This window comes from Elephantulus edwardii, unplaced genomic scaffold (assembly GCF_000299155.1).
Source record: "Elephantulus edwardii isolate Elephantulus edwardi_28Jun2011 unplaced genomic scaffold, EleEdw1.0 scaffold00015, whole genome shotgun sequence".
Classification (NCBI taxonomy): domain Eukaryota; kingdom Metazoa; phylum Chordata; class Mammalia; order Macroscelidea; family Macroscelididae; genus Elephantulus; species Elephantulus edwardii.
Window position 1 is genome coordinate 7234558 of NW_006399765.1, and position 17944 is coordinate 7252501.

A 17944-nucleotide genomic window follows, 5' to 3' on the forward strand; every position below is an offset into this window, starting at 1 on the left:
TAACAACAACAACAACATGTTCAGCCCTTGGGTGTGAGCCATTCGGCCCTTGATCCCTCGGGTTTTGCCATCCATCCCTGGGTAGGAAAAAACTGCCTAGGGTGTACAGAGAATTTTATCTAGGCTACTTTCCTCCATGCTCTTCCCCAGTACACCCATAAGTAACACTCCCAAAGCCCTTCTATTTGTAACTCACAAGTTTGTTCTCTCTAGGTTTGCTCCCTTTTCTATAGGTAACCTTAACACTGAGTTTTACTCCAGACCTGACCCTGAACCTGGTTCCAGAGACAAAAAGGTAATACAACTGCCAGCTAAGGAAGCAAAGGAGGATGGAGCCTCAGGGTTCAGTCATTCCCACTGGTCCCATCTGGGAAAACACTTTGCAGTCCAGAGGGGAGTAAATGTCAGGAAAATATCTTCTTACAGAACAAGAAGGCAAGAAGCTTCAACCCAAGACCACCAGTAAGGTGATAAAGTGTGCTCCCTTTCCCCCTTCAACACCCCTGTTCAGCATGAAGAAGCCAGAGAGTCTGCGCCCCATTCCCAAATGAGAAACCCACAAGGGAATAAGACAGTTTGTTTAATCACCATTAGACTGTGCTTACCATTGCCCTGTATCATCTGGTCCCCACTGGATCCTTGCTCCCCCCACCAACCAAATTGTGCAGCCCTGCAACTGCATCCCTACAATTTCATCTCTTCCCATCATCACCCTTCTGCTCCCAGCCTTCACCTCCTTGTATCCCCATACATGTTTTTCACAATAAAATTATTTAAAAAAAAAAAAGAAAAAGAAAAAGACTTATTGCAATGGGAAAATCTGCTGTTAGGGACCTGTCCAGGGTACTGAAGAGCAATGGTGTTACTTGGAGACTAAGGTGCGCCTGATACAGGCCATGGTCTTTGCAATCACTTGTTGTGCCTCAGATAGCTGGACAATGACTAGGAAGGTTAGAAGAATTGATGCCTTTGAGCTGTGTTACTGGGGAAGAGTATTGAATGTCCTATGGACTGTTAAAAAAATGAACAAGTTCATCCTGGAGAGGGTTAAACCAGCCTGCTCCTTGGACAAAGCTCTGAAGCTTTGTCTGACGTGCTTTGGATATGCTGCAAGGAGGGACCGGTCCTTGCAGAGGAATGACATGCTTGGGAGGGTGGAGGGACAGTGCAGGAGGGGAAGATCCTCTATGAGGTGGATTGATTCAGAGACTGGGGTAATTGGAATGGGTGTGTCAGAGGCAGTGCGATTGGCACAGGATAGAGCAGGGTTTAGGGCTGTTGTACTTAGGGTCGCTATGAGTCGCAAACGACCGGAGGGCACATAACAACACAATAACATACCTACAGAAGAATAACATACCTACTAGGCTTTGGTGGCCTAGGGGCAAGAGGCTGTGCTGCACCATAGGCTTGGGGTTCAACTTTCATCAGCTGCTTTGTGTGAGAAGGATGGGCGATCTCATTCCATTTGCTTAACTGCCTCCGAAAACCCGCTGGAGGGTTTTCATTCCAACTCGACGGTACATAACAACATACCTGTAGAGTCTGAAACTCTTGTGGGTGGGGCCTGCAATCTGTGTTTTAGGCAGGAGGCCCAACTGCAATGAACTGGTTCGAAATTTTAGTTTTAACAAGTTTTTCGTGTTATTTTGATATGCAAGTTAGAGTTTGGGAAGCTCTGCTGTAATCTTCAGAAGTTCTGGAGATGTCAAGGGAGGGCTAAGGCGTTAAAAAGAAAAGAAAAGAAAAAGAAAAGTCTGGCGATTTGGGAACCAATCAAAGAGTCGAGTTCCTCACACCTGGAGGCGTGGCTCTCCAGCCTGCGAGCTCTTCTGGATGGGCAGCAGGCTCGCGCGCATGGCCTTCTGGGGCTTGTAGTCCAGATTTCTCCCGAGCGCAAGCGCCTGCGCGTTGGCCACCAACTCGCTCTGGTCGCTTTGGTCGGTGCTCGGGACCGGCTGCCATCTTAGTCCAGGGAGTGAAGAATCGCCGCCGCCCCGAGTCCCGGTAAACACCCATGGGCAGATTGGGGGTTATTCTAAGGAGAAGGGATAACTTTAGTGAGACTGTTCTTGGACGAGGAGTGAAGGAGTTGCGGCGCGCAGCACGGCACCCCTGAGTCGCAGCAGTCCTTCCCTCAGCTGGTGCCCGTGGGGGGCGCGGGGAGCTCGAACTGATGGCCAAGGCCGGACGGGGTGTGGGTCAGACAGAATGTCCAAGCGGCCAGTACTGGGCTGAGGGTCCTGGAGCCCCTCGCTTTCCAGGCCCCAAGTTGTGAAAGGGCTGGGCCGTGGCGGGCGCGGGGAGAGTCCAGCCCTGCGCCCCTCAGCCCCACCCGGGAGCTCCTCGCCCGCGGCCCGGCCTACGCGCGGGGTCCAGGGGCCGCAGCCGGAGCGGGCGACGTGGCCCCTGTGAGGGGCGGCGGCCAGGCACACCTGCTGCGGGTCTGGCCTTCGCGAAGACTTTTCGGAGCCCCTAGTCGCAAGGGGGTGCCGGCACAGTGTCTGTCTCCTCCTTCGCTCCCCTTCTCCCTCCATTGTCCCCCCGCGTGGTGGTCCCGGTCCCGGCACCCCTCCCAGCGCGCGCCACCAACGCGGCCCCGCTGGCGCCGGTCGGCGCCGAGTTTGCAGACGTGGAGCTGTCACCGTCCTCCCTCCGGAAAATGCCCTGTTCTTTAGTAGAGAAAATCTAAAAGTAACTGTGAACGAATTCCAAGGGTCGAAACATGAGAGCTTGAGGGACTCAAGTTTTCCTGCTTAGTTCCAGGCCGCGATTTTGAGAGAGGCACAGACCGGGGTCTTTGCGGCCGAGATAGATCATCTCTGCAACCAGGTGAACTTGCAGATTACCCGAAATTCATGATTCTCCAATGACAATTCGTCTTCTTGCTTGGATCGGTATCTTTTGATTCTTACTCAAAACGACCATGCAGAACGACAGAGTAGACCTGCTCCATAGGGCTGTTGTAATCTTTAGGGAAGGACACCTCTTTCTGTTCCCCTAGACTAGTTCCTGGTTTTGAACCGCCAAACTTTTGGTTTACAACTGAGTGCTTAACCACTGTGCCACCATGGTTTCTAATTTTGTTACATTATTTGTTATTTCACAGCTGCAAATTATTTCTTGTCTTGTTTTAAGACTGGAGAGGTTGGAAAATAGGCCGGAAAATAGTGAGATTTTTCTCTGGAAATTTAGGAGGCCCTGAGCTAGTCAGCTACTGGACTTCACTTTGCACTTAAATAATTAGCCTCTGTATTTACTCAAATACAGCGATTTTACCTTTTTTGAGGGAGAGTGTGAATTCATAAAGTATTTTCCATTTTCAATATACAATATTTGTATTCAACAAAGATCCTATAGTAAATAAAAAGTGAATATAAAATACCACTTCTGCATATTTTGGAATAAAGCATTATCACAGAACAACAACCTAAAAAAACAAAACCATAAACCAACATACTTACACTGGAGACAGAGTCATAGTTTAGAGATTTGATTATTAGAATAGTCAGGGAGCATTGGTGGCCTTGGAGCATTAGAGCATTGGAAAGACACTGCGCTGCAATTCCAGAGGCTCATGGTTTGAATCCACCAGCTGCTCCAAGCTAGAAGGATGGGCAGTCTCCTGTGTGATTAACTGTCTCTGGAAGGTCAACTATGAGTCAGTTTCGATTCATGGCACACAATAGTTAAGAAACCTTTCAAGAAGTAGAGCTCATTCTCAAAAGGATTAATCTTAAAACATATCCTCAGGTAATTCTGATGATCTTTGGAGCCACTCACTAATGTGTTCTGTGGGTAAAAAAATTTGGATGGGAGAAGAGGAAGTGATTAGTTCTCCCTGAGGATTAGCCAGAGAAGTAGACAGAATCTATCCTTGGCCCTAAAGTTGAGTCTTAGATGATTACTCAGATTCATTCATTGTTGACATGCAGGGTCCCAAACATAGCTGATCCTCTAGTCTGTTTCCAAGGCTGTCATTTGTATGAGAGATGATTGCCTATTTTTTCCTCCGAGCCAGGTGGATTTGAACCGCCAGAGAGGTAGGGCCTTTGGGTTAGCATTGCAACTCCCTAGGGACTAGGCCATCAGAGACTATTAATTGTAGGTGATTAGTAGGAGTATAATTGAAATGGGGAAAACGGAAGAACAGGGCAGGCAGAGGAAATGCCATAATACTATGTGTAGATGGAGATGTTTGCAGAAAAAAAAGGGTAGCAAGGGAGAGGGTTGCAGGATGGGAAGCCTAAAAGATAAAATGAGACAACTATGTGACAAATTCTAAGTATGATGTTTAAAAAAGAATACATTTTATATCTAGAGTTGTTAGTACAAATTTGTAAACAGAAAACAGTTGCATGTGTATATTTTAGAAAGGTCACCCTGAAGATAGGATTGAAAAGATCAATTTCTATTCTGTGTATGTGTGTGTATGAGTGAGAGAAATTTAGGTGCACAAGATAGAACTGCTCCATAGATCTTTCAGGATGTGATCTTTCAGAAGCAGATTGCCAGAGGTGTCTTGAGATGCCTTTGGGTAGATTTAAATTATTAGCTTTTTGGTTAATATATGAGAAGTAAAGAGACCTGACTTTGTAGAGAAGTTACAGGAATGAGTAAGGAATTTAACACTTTTGCAGTATTGGATGAGACAATATTGTCACATTATATATTTTAATAGTGTCTGAGTGAATTGTTCATTAGCATCTTTGAGAAATGAAAAAGAATTGTTAGATGTCCTTGAGTCTACTATTACTCAGAGCGACCATATGAACAATGGATCTGAACCTTGCCCTATGCTGTAGCATCCCCATCATCTCTAACATACTTGAGCCCATTGTTATAGTCAACTGTGTCATTCCATCTTATTGATTCTCTTTTACTAATCCTCCATCTTTTCAAGCATCATGTCCTTTTTGAAGGAGCAAACCCTCCTAACAACATGCCCAAAATACTTAATCCGAATCTTCACCAGCAGGTGCAATTTGGTAGAGGATTTTTAAACTTATATTTAATGAATATCATCACTGTTATCCAAGCTTGTTGGAAGAGACTTTTTTCTCCTATTCTATAGAAATTTGTTTGAATTCTAGAGTTAGAAGATACTTCAGAAATCTTGGAGTTAACATTGAAAATGTATTTTGCATATATGCCAGCTCTCATTGGAAGTAGCTGCCAGAAGCACTAGGTTGAGAAGGATTTGATTAGTGATGTCTCCTGTGAACACAGTCATCTAGTGGGTCATATGAATGCCAGGAATATGCTCTTCTTGGGCTGGTTTAACCTTCTAGATTTTGCTTAGGAAAAAGAACCCAAAAAGGTTAAATACCTAAAACTAGTTAAAGTCAGAGGTATAACTATTACCTGTGTTTTATAACTGCCAGACAGTTATTCTTTTAATGTATCAAGATGTGTGCTACTAAAAAAGATTTCTGGCATTAGAGAAAAATAACAAAAAACCCACCAGACTGATTCTTGACTGTTTAGGCAGGAGTTTAACAAAGAACTTTGGCCTGGAAGTGAGTTTTGTTGTATTCATTAAGACTCAAGAAATTTGCATTAGTACTGATGGATCTAAAGTACCTTTCTTTTCCCATTTCTCATTCGTCACATGTTTCTCAAACTCAGGTTTTGGCGTATTTTGTTAAGACAAATCTATAAAGTTATTTTTTTCTGTATAATACCTAGCCAGATAATGGGCTAATAATAATTATTGAGTAAAGGCATGTGGATTTTTGTGGCTATTAATTGATACTGGCATTGAGTCAATATAAATTAGTGACGGTTTTCACAGAATTGAATTGCAGCATTCTCTGATTGGGAGATTGGTCCTCAGATAAAAATGCCCATTTGAAAACTAGCCTCACAACTAGAAGCAATTAACCAGAAGCTGTTCCTGCTTGTATTCCCCCTATAATCTAGCAATGTTCTGACCTTGGAAGGCTGCTGCCAGCTCAGCTCTTTTGCTTTTCTTCAAAACTGACTATGCCTAAATCCTTGGAATGTTTTTCTTTTTCCTATCTTCAGAAGCCTCCAAGTTGCAGGTGACTACAGTAGGCAGAATGTGTGTTTATATGGTTTTCCTTATTTTGCTATGTGGTCATTGTACTCAGATGCACATCCTTAGGCTATGAGTCATTCCTTCATCCTGCTTGCCCATGTCATCAATTATTTCAGTGAATTTTTTAAAGACATTATGCTGTCAAATTCCCAAGGTAATGTTGATATGTTTAACTATAATAGCAGTGTTTTAATGGACCTTCTTTTCTCTCTCAGGTAACATGCATTTAACAGTGGCCTTCTGGACACAACGCCTTAATCTGAAGAAGTGACTCCACCTGTGGGAACTTCAGGTATGATGAATTTCCGAGGAGACAGATTGGGGGATGGAAATGGTGTAGAGGGTGGTAGGTAGGCCCTGATCACATAACTATTGTGGGTAGTTGTAGGAAGATAATTTTACTGGCTACATCAATATATTGAAGTAAAAGTTTCCGCTTGAGTCTGAAACCCACAGCCTTACCTACAAAGATTAGCTAATGAGCCACACTGTGCTCTTAATTTAGGTTTCCTGACTTATGTTTTTTCCTAGCTCCCTTGGACAAACACAAATATACTTTTTCTACTTATGCTGCTTTATAACTTTGTGGTGTATCCTTGTCTAGACACGTGCATATGGATAAATAAGAAGTAGAGGAATTAAATGTTAAAAGATATGAATTTGGATTTGATTTTGCTGTTGATAAGCTGACTGGCTTCTGGCAAGCCATTTAGCCTTGTTGGACCTCAGGTTATATATCTATAAACAGATGAATGAATGGATGTCTGCTGCCACTGTTGTGAGGATTAAATATAATATTACTTATTGAATCTTTCAAAAATAAAATGACTTCACAATTTCAGTATTATCTATATCCACAAAGTAAGAGAAGTTGGCAGTAATAATAAAAAGGAAAATATGAGAACAGGACAGGTTTGGTTTAAAGGAGGGAGAAAGGAAGATTACTGGATAATATTAAAAAGAAGAGTAGAGCATAAGGAAAGTTATGCAATCAGAGAGACTAGTGATTGAGTGAATTAGAGCAGGTGAATTGGTAGTTGAGAAAGCTCTTTTACTTGTCAAAGCCTAACCTTGAGAATATGAATTGCCTTTGTCATTATCACTTACCTTCATGTAAATGCTCCACAGACTTAGGTTCTTGTCTTTATTGGAAACATTAGTGTTTATTATTCACTCTTCTGTGTGGCCCTTCATGTATATATAGTTTATATATTTATTAACTACTCTTGCCCTTCATGGTCATTTTAGTTCTGACTCAGCATCGTAATGACCAGGTTTTCGAGGCTGTAAATATCTATAGGACTGCCATGGAGCAACTGTGGGATATGAACCAGTGACGTTTGAGTCAGTGGTGCAATTTGTAGTGTGCTATGAATTGTCATTTAAGTACTTAGAGATCAAGATTCTGATTTGTTTATTGCAGTGTCCTAGCACAGTGTCGTAGCTTAATCAAATAGGGGATTAAATGATTAAAAAAAATTATTATAGAGTGAAAAGGAAGAGATGGTGGGTTGTTTGTGAGAGATAAGAGGAAAGGAAGATGGTCTCAGAAGATGATAAAAGACATGAAAAATACAGAGAATAAAAAGTAGGCCAAAGAAGATATTATTTTTACTGTTCTGTAACAGAGCAAGAAAATTTGCTTCTTTTCCTTTAAACTCTTGTTTTGGATGAAAGTTTCTAAAGCATATTTTGTTTTGTTCTATACATAGTTTGTGTTGTAACATTAGTTGTAAGTGCCTCAATAATAGTCCCGGAAAGAGTAATAGTACTCTTCTCACTTTCTCTCTGGATTCTCTGTTGCCATTTGTCTTTGATTTTGAGCACATGCTGTTCTTTGATTGTGTGTGGTTGGTTGGTTCTGAGGAGACCTTCCTCACAAGTGTCCTTGTTTATTTTATAGGCCTATCTCCACCCACTACTTGTCTGTCAGTTTGTCACATTGTTATTGTTGACTGCCTTCAAGTCTAGCACTACAAATAGTGACCTTATGAACAAAAGTTCTGAAGCTTTTCTATAACTAGTATTGTTTCTCAAAGTTCATAGAGTTTCCAGAGGCATGTTGTTTAGGAAGTAGATGTCACTTCTGCTTTCAAACTCCTGTCTTAAACTGGGAGCTCCATCAAACAAAATAAGTAAGATCTTAAAAATTCTACAGCCATATTTGTGGGTGTCTAATAAAAGGAGGAAACAAGCAGGGATGCAGAGGCCTTGTGCATAGGTCTGCAGGCATGATGAAGCCAGTTGCAACTCTTCTGAGAGGCCTGGTGCCAGAGCAGAGGTCCGAGGATAATAAGCAAGCAGGTAGGGCCAGGCCCGGTGCCTTTGTGCTTATGCTAAGAACCAGTACAAATGATCAAGCCGAGCCATTGTCTGTATCAACATCGCCACCTAAGACCTCATCCTGTCATGTACCTTTGGGCCTCAGGTAGGAAAAGAGTATCTTGTGCCATATTTGTGTGCCATTTGCTTTTGGAAGTACACCTGTCTGTCAAGTCATTTAAAGAATGGTTAGCATGCTGCCAGTTTCTTCGTATTTTAGATGTGTATAGGTTTGGTTATCATGTGCTGCTATTAGCACAACACTTGTCTGTCAGTACAGGGGTAGCTTGTGGGGTGCTGTAATGCTGCAATCTGTGCTTCCAGTGTCTCAAGTACCAGAGGGCCACTGTAAAATGGTATGTAAAGCTGAGTGTTCAGAATGGCTTTCTTGCCAGTGATTTTTGACTTTACCATGTGGATGGGAGAGAATATGTGAGTAGGGCATGTAACTCTGTCCACAAAAGGATTGGCTAGTCTCACCATTAAATTGAGCAGATCCAGCAGCAGGACAAAGATCTTCTCTACTGGCAAAAGAAGATGCAAGAGAATGTAGTGTGTCCTTCAGAGCCAGACAGACCAGAAGGGCCTGTGGGAGCAGCAGCTATAGTAGCCACAGTGGAGAACCAGAGGCCTGACATAGATGAGACCTTGGGACTGCTACATCATTGGAACCAGAGCCCAGAGCCTTTGCTAAAGTTTGCTGAACAACTGAGGATGGGAGGGGCTATAATTTGCAGAACCGAGAACCTTTTAACACTGGCATAAAGCTCAAAGCTGAGACATTTGCAAGGACACTTCAGAAGCTGTCCTGGCTGTATTCTGCTACTAACCTGGAATATGGCTTTTTCACTTTCCCAGTAGGGTTCTTTGTGATCTGTGAGCGTACACATTGCCTTTTGGACCCAGTAAAACAGTTAGACTGGTGCTCAGATAAGTAGAAAGGGGAACAGAAAACATGTCTGATCTCTTGGGAATTGATTTTGTGTTGTTAATGCTGTTGATGGTGATAGCTCCCCTTTGTGAAGTTGGTAAAGATCAGATATGGCCATCCCCACACGGCCTTTGCTCTTTTTACAGCCACCCATGCAGGAGAGGTTGTAACAGAGATACTAGATTAAGACAGACTAAAAAGGATTGACCATCCACTTCTGAAAAAACAGGCATTTGAAAACCCTATGAACAAAGGAATGTAGGTAGTTATAGTATTAGAGGTAGAGTCTAGGTAGCAAGTCACTAAAAATGAGTAGAAATGGCTGCAAAGAACTGTTAATAATTGGAAAATGAATATACAGTATGAGTGTAAGAAAACTGGAAGTTTTAAAAAAAATGAAATGGAATGCATGAAGATTCACATTTTAGGTATCAGTGAACTGAAATGGATTAGCACTGGGCACATTGAATCAGACAATCATACGGTCTGCTATGCTGGGAATAAAAAGACTGAGAAATGATGATGTTGCTTTGGTATTTAAAAAGATAATTTAAAGATCCATTGTGAAGTTTAATACTGTGAGTGATAGGATACTATCCATACGTATACTAGGAAGACCTGCTAGTATGTCTATTATCCAAGTATAGGATTACCCAAAGATAAGGAAGTTAAGAAGTCCTACCAGTGTTTGAAGTCTGAAACTGACAAAACATGCAGTCAAGGTGTGTTAAGAATTCTTGGTGACTGGAATGCAAAAGTTGGAAACAAAAGGAAGGGTAGTTGGAAAAGTATGGACTTACTGACAGAAATGAGGTTGTAGACCAAATGTTCGAATTTTGTGTGCTCAATTACTTAATCGTAGCAAATAGCTTTTATTAAAAATACAGACAATAACTTTACACATGGACCTGATGGATTGCACAGGAATCAGACGGACTATATTTACAGAAAAAAATTGTTGGAGAAGTAACAATATCAGCAGTCAAAACCATACTAGGCGGGTGGGGAGAAAAGTGCAACAGTGAATGAATGGAATTCCAAAATCTCTGTAGATGTTCGTTGAAATTAATAATAATAGTAGTAGTAGTAGTAGTAGTAATAATAATAAAATAAATTTAAAAAAAAGAATTAAAAAAAAAACCCCAACATACCAGGCGCTGATTGTGGGACGGACCATCAATTAATTACTCATGGGCAAATATAACTGAAGCTGAAGAAAATGAAAACTAGTGGCAAGAAACTGTGCAGCAAACCTGAAGGCACACAGTTAGAGACCACTAGGTGCTCTGCAGGAGTAGGATGAGCAGTCTCCTCCAGTGTGATTAACCATCTCTGAAAACCCTATGGAGGTTCAGTTATGTATTGTTTTTGACTCTGTGGTATATAAAAACCATACAGAAACTAGAATATGACCCTGTGTCTATCCCAGTTGAATTTAAGAGTCATCTCAAGAACAGGTTTAAGGCATTGAACACCAGTGATTGAAGAACAGAGAAACTGGAAGGATATCAAAGATTTAATAAAGAGAGCCAAAAGGTCATTACAAAGAGGAAAGAGAAAGAAAAGCCCAAAATTGATGTCAGAAGAGACTCATAAAATGGCATTACAGCATCAAGCAGCCAAAATAAAAGAGAGGGACTTCATGTTTGGGAAGGTGGAAAGACAGCACATGAGAGGAAGACCCTGGATGAGATGGATTGACTAGTGGGGGTAGGTATGTCACAGTACTGTCACATTGTTGTTATGTGCCATTGAGTTGCTTGCGACTCATAGCGACTCCTATGTACAGGAGGCCTAAATGCTATTCTATCCTATTTCAACCTCGCCGTCTCCAACACACTCATTCCCACCACCCCAGTCAAAATCGAACCATCTCATCGAAGGTCTTCCTCTTCTGCATCGTCCCTCCACTCTCCCAAACATAATGTCCCTCTCCAAGGACCAGTCCCTCCTTGCAACATGCGCAGTATGTCAGATGAAGCTTTAGAATCCTTGACTTCAAGAAGCATTCTGGCTTCATCCTCTCCAGGACAAACTTATTTGTTCTCCTAGAAGTCCATGGTATATTCAACACTCTTCTCCAGAACCACAGCTCAAAGGCATCAATTCTTCTATCATCCCTAGTCACTGTCCAACTCTGATGCATAGCACGTAGTTGAGAAGACTATAGCCTGGATCAGGTGCACCTTAAGTCTCCAGCCTGATGTCTTTGCTCTTCAGTACTCTTGAGAGGTCCCTCACAGCTGACTTTCGCAATGCAATTCGTCTCTTGATTTCCTGGCTGCTGTTACTAAGAGTGTTGACTATGGAGCCAAGTAAACGGAAACTGTTAATTATATCAATCTCTTCCATCCATACTGATGTTGCCAATTGGACCAGAGGTGAGAATCTTTTGTTTTCTTGATGTTGAGCTTCAGTCCATATCGAAGACTGCAGTACTTGACCTTCTGCAACAAGTGGTTCAGGTCCTCCTCAGTTTCAGCAAGTAGGGTTGTGTCATCTGCATAATGCAGGTTTTTGTTGACTCTTCCTTCAGTCCTGATGCCACATTCCTCCTCGTCACATTAGGTAACTGAAAAGTGATCCCCAAGGGTGGATTCAGTTCTAGGTTTGAAGGAGATCTCAGGAGTTCTACCAGTCTCTATCAGGTCAGCTTTTGTTTCTGTAATGGTAATATAACACGTCACAAAAAGTTTAGTTCTGGAGAAGATAGTTCTCCACCCCAAATATCTTTCAAATATTTTCTCAGTATCCATTTCATCCTTATTTCACAAAGAAATCTTTGTGGAAAGATAACTAGGGCAAAATTCAAGGGACCTTAGGTTTAGCCCTAAGTATGGGCTTATTACATAAATTCTGTGATTGTGGGCATTTCATTTATATCTCTGGGCTGCAGTTTTCTCCCCCTTCTAATGAATGTGTTGAATATGATCTATCTGCTGTTTTCACTCCTTGTGCTTCATGTAAATATTCATGAAAGCTTCTCAAATACACCCTTGCTTCAGGGATTTTGATTGTTTTGTTAGGAAAACAAATTTGTTAGCTAGTAATTCTCATGAAAAGTAAGATGGTAAATACTACAATAAGGATTGTTTTACAGTTTAAGATACTAATTCCAGATTTGCATAAGAGGACTTGTGACAAAGAAGCAATCCCTACTCTCAAGTTTTAAAATTAAGAAAAATATGCATAAGGGATGTATCCTTTCTCCATACCTATTCAGTCTGTATGCTGAGCAAATTATTTGAGAAGCTGGATTCTGAAGAAGAATGTGCCATCAGGATTGGAGGAAGATTCATTAGCGACCTACATTATACAGATGACAGGACATTGCTTGCTGAAAGTGGGGAAGACTTGAAGCACTTGCATTAGAACATCAAACAATACAACTTTCAATATGGATTGCATCTCAATGTCAGGGAGACAAAAATTCTGATCACTAGCCAATAGACAACATCATGACAAATGGAGAAAAGATTGAAACTATCAACACCACCATCTTACTTGTATCCATAGTAGATACTTTTGGAACCAGCGGTCAAGAAATCAAAAGACATAGCAGCAATAAGCCTTACAGCAGCAGCAATGGCCAAAGCAGAGGACTAGAGACCCAACATGAAACAGTGCTGACCATGTGACTGCTTCTCCCCACAGAGAACCTTTGTCTAAGTTTGTTGGAGGACTAAGTGGTAGGGGAGAGCCATAATTGACAAGACTGAGAACTTTGTAACACAGGTTTAAGCCTCGAGGCTCAAAGATGTGCCTGCCGAGTACATTTTGGAAGCTGTCCTGACTGTGTTCTGCTACTAACCTGAATTATAGCCTTTTGATTTCCCTAAAAAAAAAAAAAATCAAAAGACTTGGGAAAGTCTGCAGTCAGGGACCTCTCCAAATTATTGAGGAGCCATGATGTCACTCTGATGACAAAGTGTGCCTGATTCAGGCCATGGTCTTTTGAGTCACTTGCTGTGTATCTGAGAGCTGGACAGTGAATAAGGATAACAGAAGAATTGTGGCCTTTGAACCATGGTGTTGGAGAAGAGTACTCAAACTGCCAAAACAACAGATATGTCTTGGAGATGTGCAGTCAGAGTGCACCTTGGAGGCAAAGATGATAAAGTTTCATCTCACATACTTTGGGCCTATTGCTAGGAGAGAGTATTCTTTGGAGAGGAAAATCATGGGTTGGTGAAGAGTAAGATCCTCAACCAGATGGATTTGACACAGTGTCTGCAGCAATGGGCTTGAGTGTGTTAGAGATTGTGAGGATGACACAGGATAGGACAGGGTTCAGATTGTTCATAGGGTTGCTATGAGTCATCCTTGATGGCAGTTAACAACGACTCTCAAGACTTTTTCATGGAGACTGCTTACCAACAAGAAAAAAGAATTTTCAGACTATCATCACTTTATAGTCTTAAACTAAGAATTCATGTTAAGCTTATCACTCCAGAAATATGTCTAATAATTGCTTTCTGAGAAAATAGATAACATTTTATTGGGTTCTGCAGCCTATTTCTCAGTTAATCAGATAAATTTTTTTTAAAGACAAGAAAAATGCCAAAAATGTCATCTGCATTTAAGTGAACTTTGGTTTGCTCCTTAGTCTCTTGTGCAGAGAAAGAGTGGACCTTAAATGTTCAGTCTTCTGATTCTTTTAAAGTTGATTCATAGAAACTTAACTTTTTGCTAGAAACAAACTATCCAAATTATCCAAAACTATAAAAAGTCTAGATTTTGTAAGATATCTTTATTTTAAAATGTTTGAGACTTAATAAATTAATATAGGAACATTGAAGGTAAAAAAAAAATCACCAATGGATTTGTCTTGTGGGCTGCTCCTTTGCAGTTTCTGTTCTTGGAACTTCTGTATAATTTATATTCTCTGACTTCTGGTAAGTAGATTATTAGATAATAATATTTTTAATACAATTAAAGCATTTTACCTAAAAGCACTCTAGTGCTGGGTAAAGTGTATGAAGAATACTTTTTAAGACAGAAAGAGTCAAGTTACTTAAGATTGGTATTTGGAACGGCCAAAGGTACAAAGGTAGAAATGGACTTGAGATCATGTTAATACAGAGAATAGATTACTTAGAGTTTAGTTCAGAGCATTTACTAAGGTCTGGTAATACTACAAAGTTTGGGAAAGATAAACTGATGTCCGTCTTCTGGCTTGGGGATATCACACACAGAGCCTTAGTGAAAACAAGTGAAAATGATTTTTCAGAAGATTTGTTTGGCAATATTGAAGGCTACACTATTCGTAGAGTTGAGAGTCTAGAGGTAGGCTAAGGAGATGATAGTCAGAATGGAAAGAAGGGGAAAAAAGTTATATAAAGAGGCTGGGTCACTCTGTGACAGTGGGGCCTTGCACAATAGATAAACCAAAAAAACCCCAAACTCATTGCTGTCGAATTGGCCTTGTAAGACAGAGAACTGCTCTATAGAGTTTCCAGGCTAGAAATCTTTACTGACAGAGACTGTCATCTTTCTGACACTGATTGTCTAGAAAGTTTAAACAACCATCATTTTGATTGTCAACTGAATGCTTTAACCTCTATGCTACAAGAGTGCCTTTTATGCAGATGATTTTTTTTTATTATAGTAGTTTACATTATTTTCCAGAATTTAGTCTTCCAATTTCCTTCACCCCCTCCATCAAATTGTACAACTCCATGATTAATTCCTCCTGCCCCCTACACATCTTTATCCTTCTGCTTCCATCCTCCACCCCTTGGATCCTTGTATACTCATTCTACAGTAATGGTTTTATACAATATTTGTCCTTGTGGGACTGAGTTATTTCATTCAGCATAATGCTCTCCAGTCCCTCTCAAGTTATAATTTACAAAATCATTGCTCCTGAATGCTGAATAGCATTACATTGTGTGAATGTAGCGTAATTTCTCAATCTATTAGTTTGTGGTTGGACAACTGGGCTGTTTTCATGTTCTTGCGATGGTGAATAATGTTGCTATGAACATTGCTGTACAAGTCTCTGTGCCTCAGCGCTTATTTTTTCAGGGTATATTCTGAGTAGTGGCATAGTTGGGTCATAGAGGAAGATACTCGAATGGCAAACAGACGCATGAAGAAATGCTCAAAATCACTGGCAATAAGAGAGATGCAAATCAAAACCATAATGAGGTACCATCACCATCTCACTTCAGTAACAGTGGCAAACTTTAACAGGGCAACAAGTAATAAATGTTGTAGAGGATGTGTTGAGAAAGGAACTCTTATACATTGTTGGTGGAATTGTACAACGATTCTGGAATGGAGTTTGGTGCTTCCTCAAAAAGCTGAACATAGAAATTCGGTACGTAGATGATTTTGTTAGGTGTTCACTAGTGGCCTGGCTCATAGTAAGCCAGTGAACAACAACAGATCTAAACCTTGTCCTGTCGTGCCCCATCATTTGTCTTGATTTCAAATATGCCCCAGCCCATTATTATAGCCACCTTGTCACTCCATTTTGTTAAAGGTTGTCTTCTTTTTCTCTAACCTTCTTCCTTTCCAAGCGTAATATCTTTTTCCAAGACTGGCCCCTACTGACAGCATGCCCAAATATAGAAGATGAAGTTTCTCACCTTTCTTGCCTCTTAAGGAGCATCCTGATTACACTTCCTCCAATATAGACTTTTGGTATAGACGTTTGTTTGGTAGTCCATGGAATAGTCAGTACTTTTCTCCTATTTCACAATTAAAAGATATTGATTCTTCTTCTGTCATCCGTATTCATTGTCCAACTTTCAGATTCATAAGTTGAAAATACAGTGGCTTGACACAGGTACATCTTAGTCTTCAAACTGACGTCATTGTTGTTTAGCACTTTGGGAAAATCCTCAACAACAGATTTTTTCAGTGTAACACATGATTTTGTTTCTTGACTACTACTGTTATTATGGTTGTTGGTTGTGGATCCAAGTAAAATGAAGTCTTTGACAACTTCAGTCATTTCTCCATCTATCATGAAGTTACCTGTTGGTCCAGTGATGAGGGTTTTTGTTTTTTATATTGAAATGTAATCCATATTGAAGGCTGTTTGTACTCTTTGATCTTCTGAGGTAAATGCGTCAAGTCTTCTTCATTTTCAAAAAGCCAGGTTGTGTCCCCTACATAAAGCAGATTGTTGAAGAGTCTTCCTTCAATCATGATGATATGTTCTTCTCCAAATAGTCTATCTTCTTAAATTATTAGTTCAGCATACAGATTGGATACAGAGAAAGGATACAACGTTGAAATACACCTTTCCTAATTTTAAACCTTGCAATGAATATTCGCTTGTTCTGTTGGAACAGTTGTTTCTTGTTCTGTGTATAGGCTTTGCAGTTGTTTAATTGAGTGTTCTGGGATTGTCTGTTTTCCCACTGTTGTCCATAATTTGATGATCTACAAAATCAAATGCCTTTGCATAGTTAAAAATTTCGAAGACAGCTACCTGGCCAAATGACTGGAAGGAAGCCATATTTGTTCCCATTCCAAAAAATGGTAATCTAACAGAATGTGGAAATTTTCGAACAATATCATTTATATCACTTGGAAGTAAAATCTTACTGAAGTTTATTTAAAGTTACTGGGACTGTACATCAACAGGGCACTTACAGAAATTAAAACTGTATTAAAAAAATTTAAAAAAAATTAAAAAAAAAAAAAACCCAAAAAACTGTATTCAGGAGAGGCTTTGGAATAAGGGATAGTATTGCTGAGGGCAGATAGATCTTGGCCAAAAGCAGAAAATACCAAAAAGATGTTTACTTGTGTTTTATTGACTGTGCAAAGGCATTTGACTTGTAGGAGATACAGGAAGGGCCAATTCGGAAAACTTTCCCGCTGTTTACTCTCTTGGACCCATGCAGATAAGTAAAGTTAATGTTGCATATATAATTACTACTCTTGTTTCATGTTGTAGACGTTGCTTCATTAATCTCAGCCCCAGTACCATCTTTAATGGTGGATTTCATACTAAAGATTGGTGGTTAAAACTCATCCAGGAGCTCTGGAAGAAAAGACTTGATTATCTTCTTCTCTAAAGGTTATAGCCAAGAAAATCTTACGGGACTACTCTGTCACATGGAGTTGATAGGCATAGCATTCAGTAGCACACAAGTGGAATAGAAGGGAAAGCAAGGATCAAAGTAATTCACCTATTTATCATATTTAGTTTGAGACTTTTTTATGATTTTATTCTTTCAGATCAGTTTAGTTTGGCTTACATGGAATATTTGTATTTAACAAAGTTTGAAATCCTGGTACCTATTTGCTCCTAGAAAAGATGTAAATTTTTGCTGTAGATACTTTGATGCTTCAGAACGTTCAAAGAAACTGATAGATGTTGTAGAAGGGTAGAATGAATTTGTTAGGTATAATCTGAGGAGTGATTTATGATTTTGTTTCACTAGACTTTCTGTCTATACTTTCTTATGAAAATTTTCATGACATACATAGAGATGTTTATTCCTTATTCTAGCCTAAATGCAAAAAGTAATTAATTGAAGTAGTTGATTTGTTGGGGTATTTTTTAAAGTATGCGGATGACACAACCCTGCTTGCTGAAACTGAAGAGGACCTGAAGCGCCTGCTGCAGAGTGTCAAGGACTGCAGCCTACAATATGGATTGAGGCTCA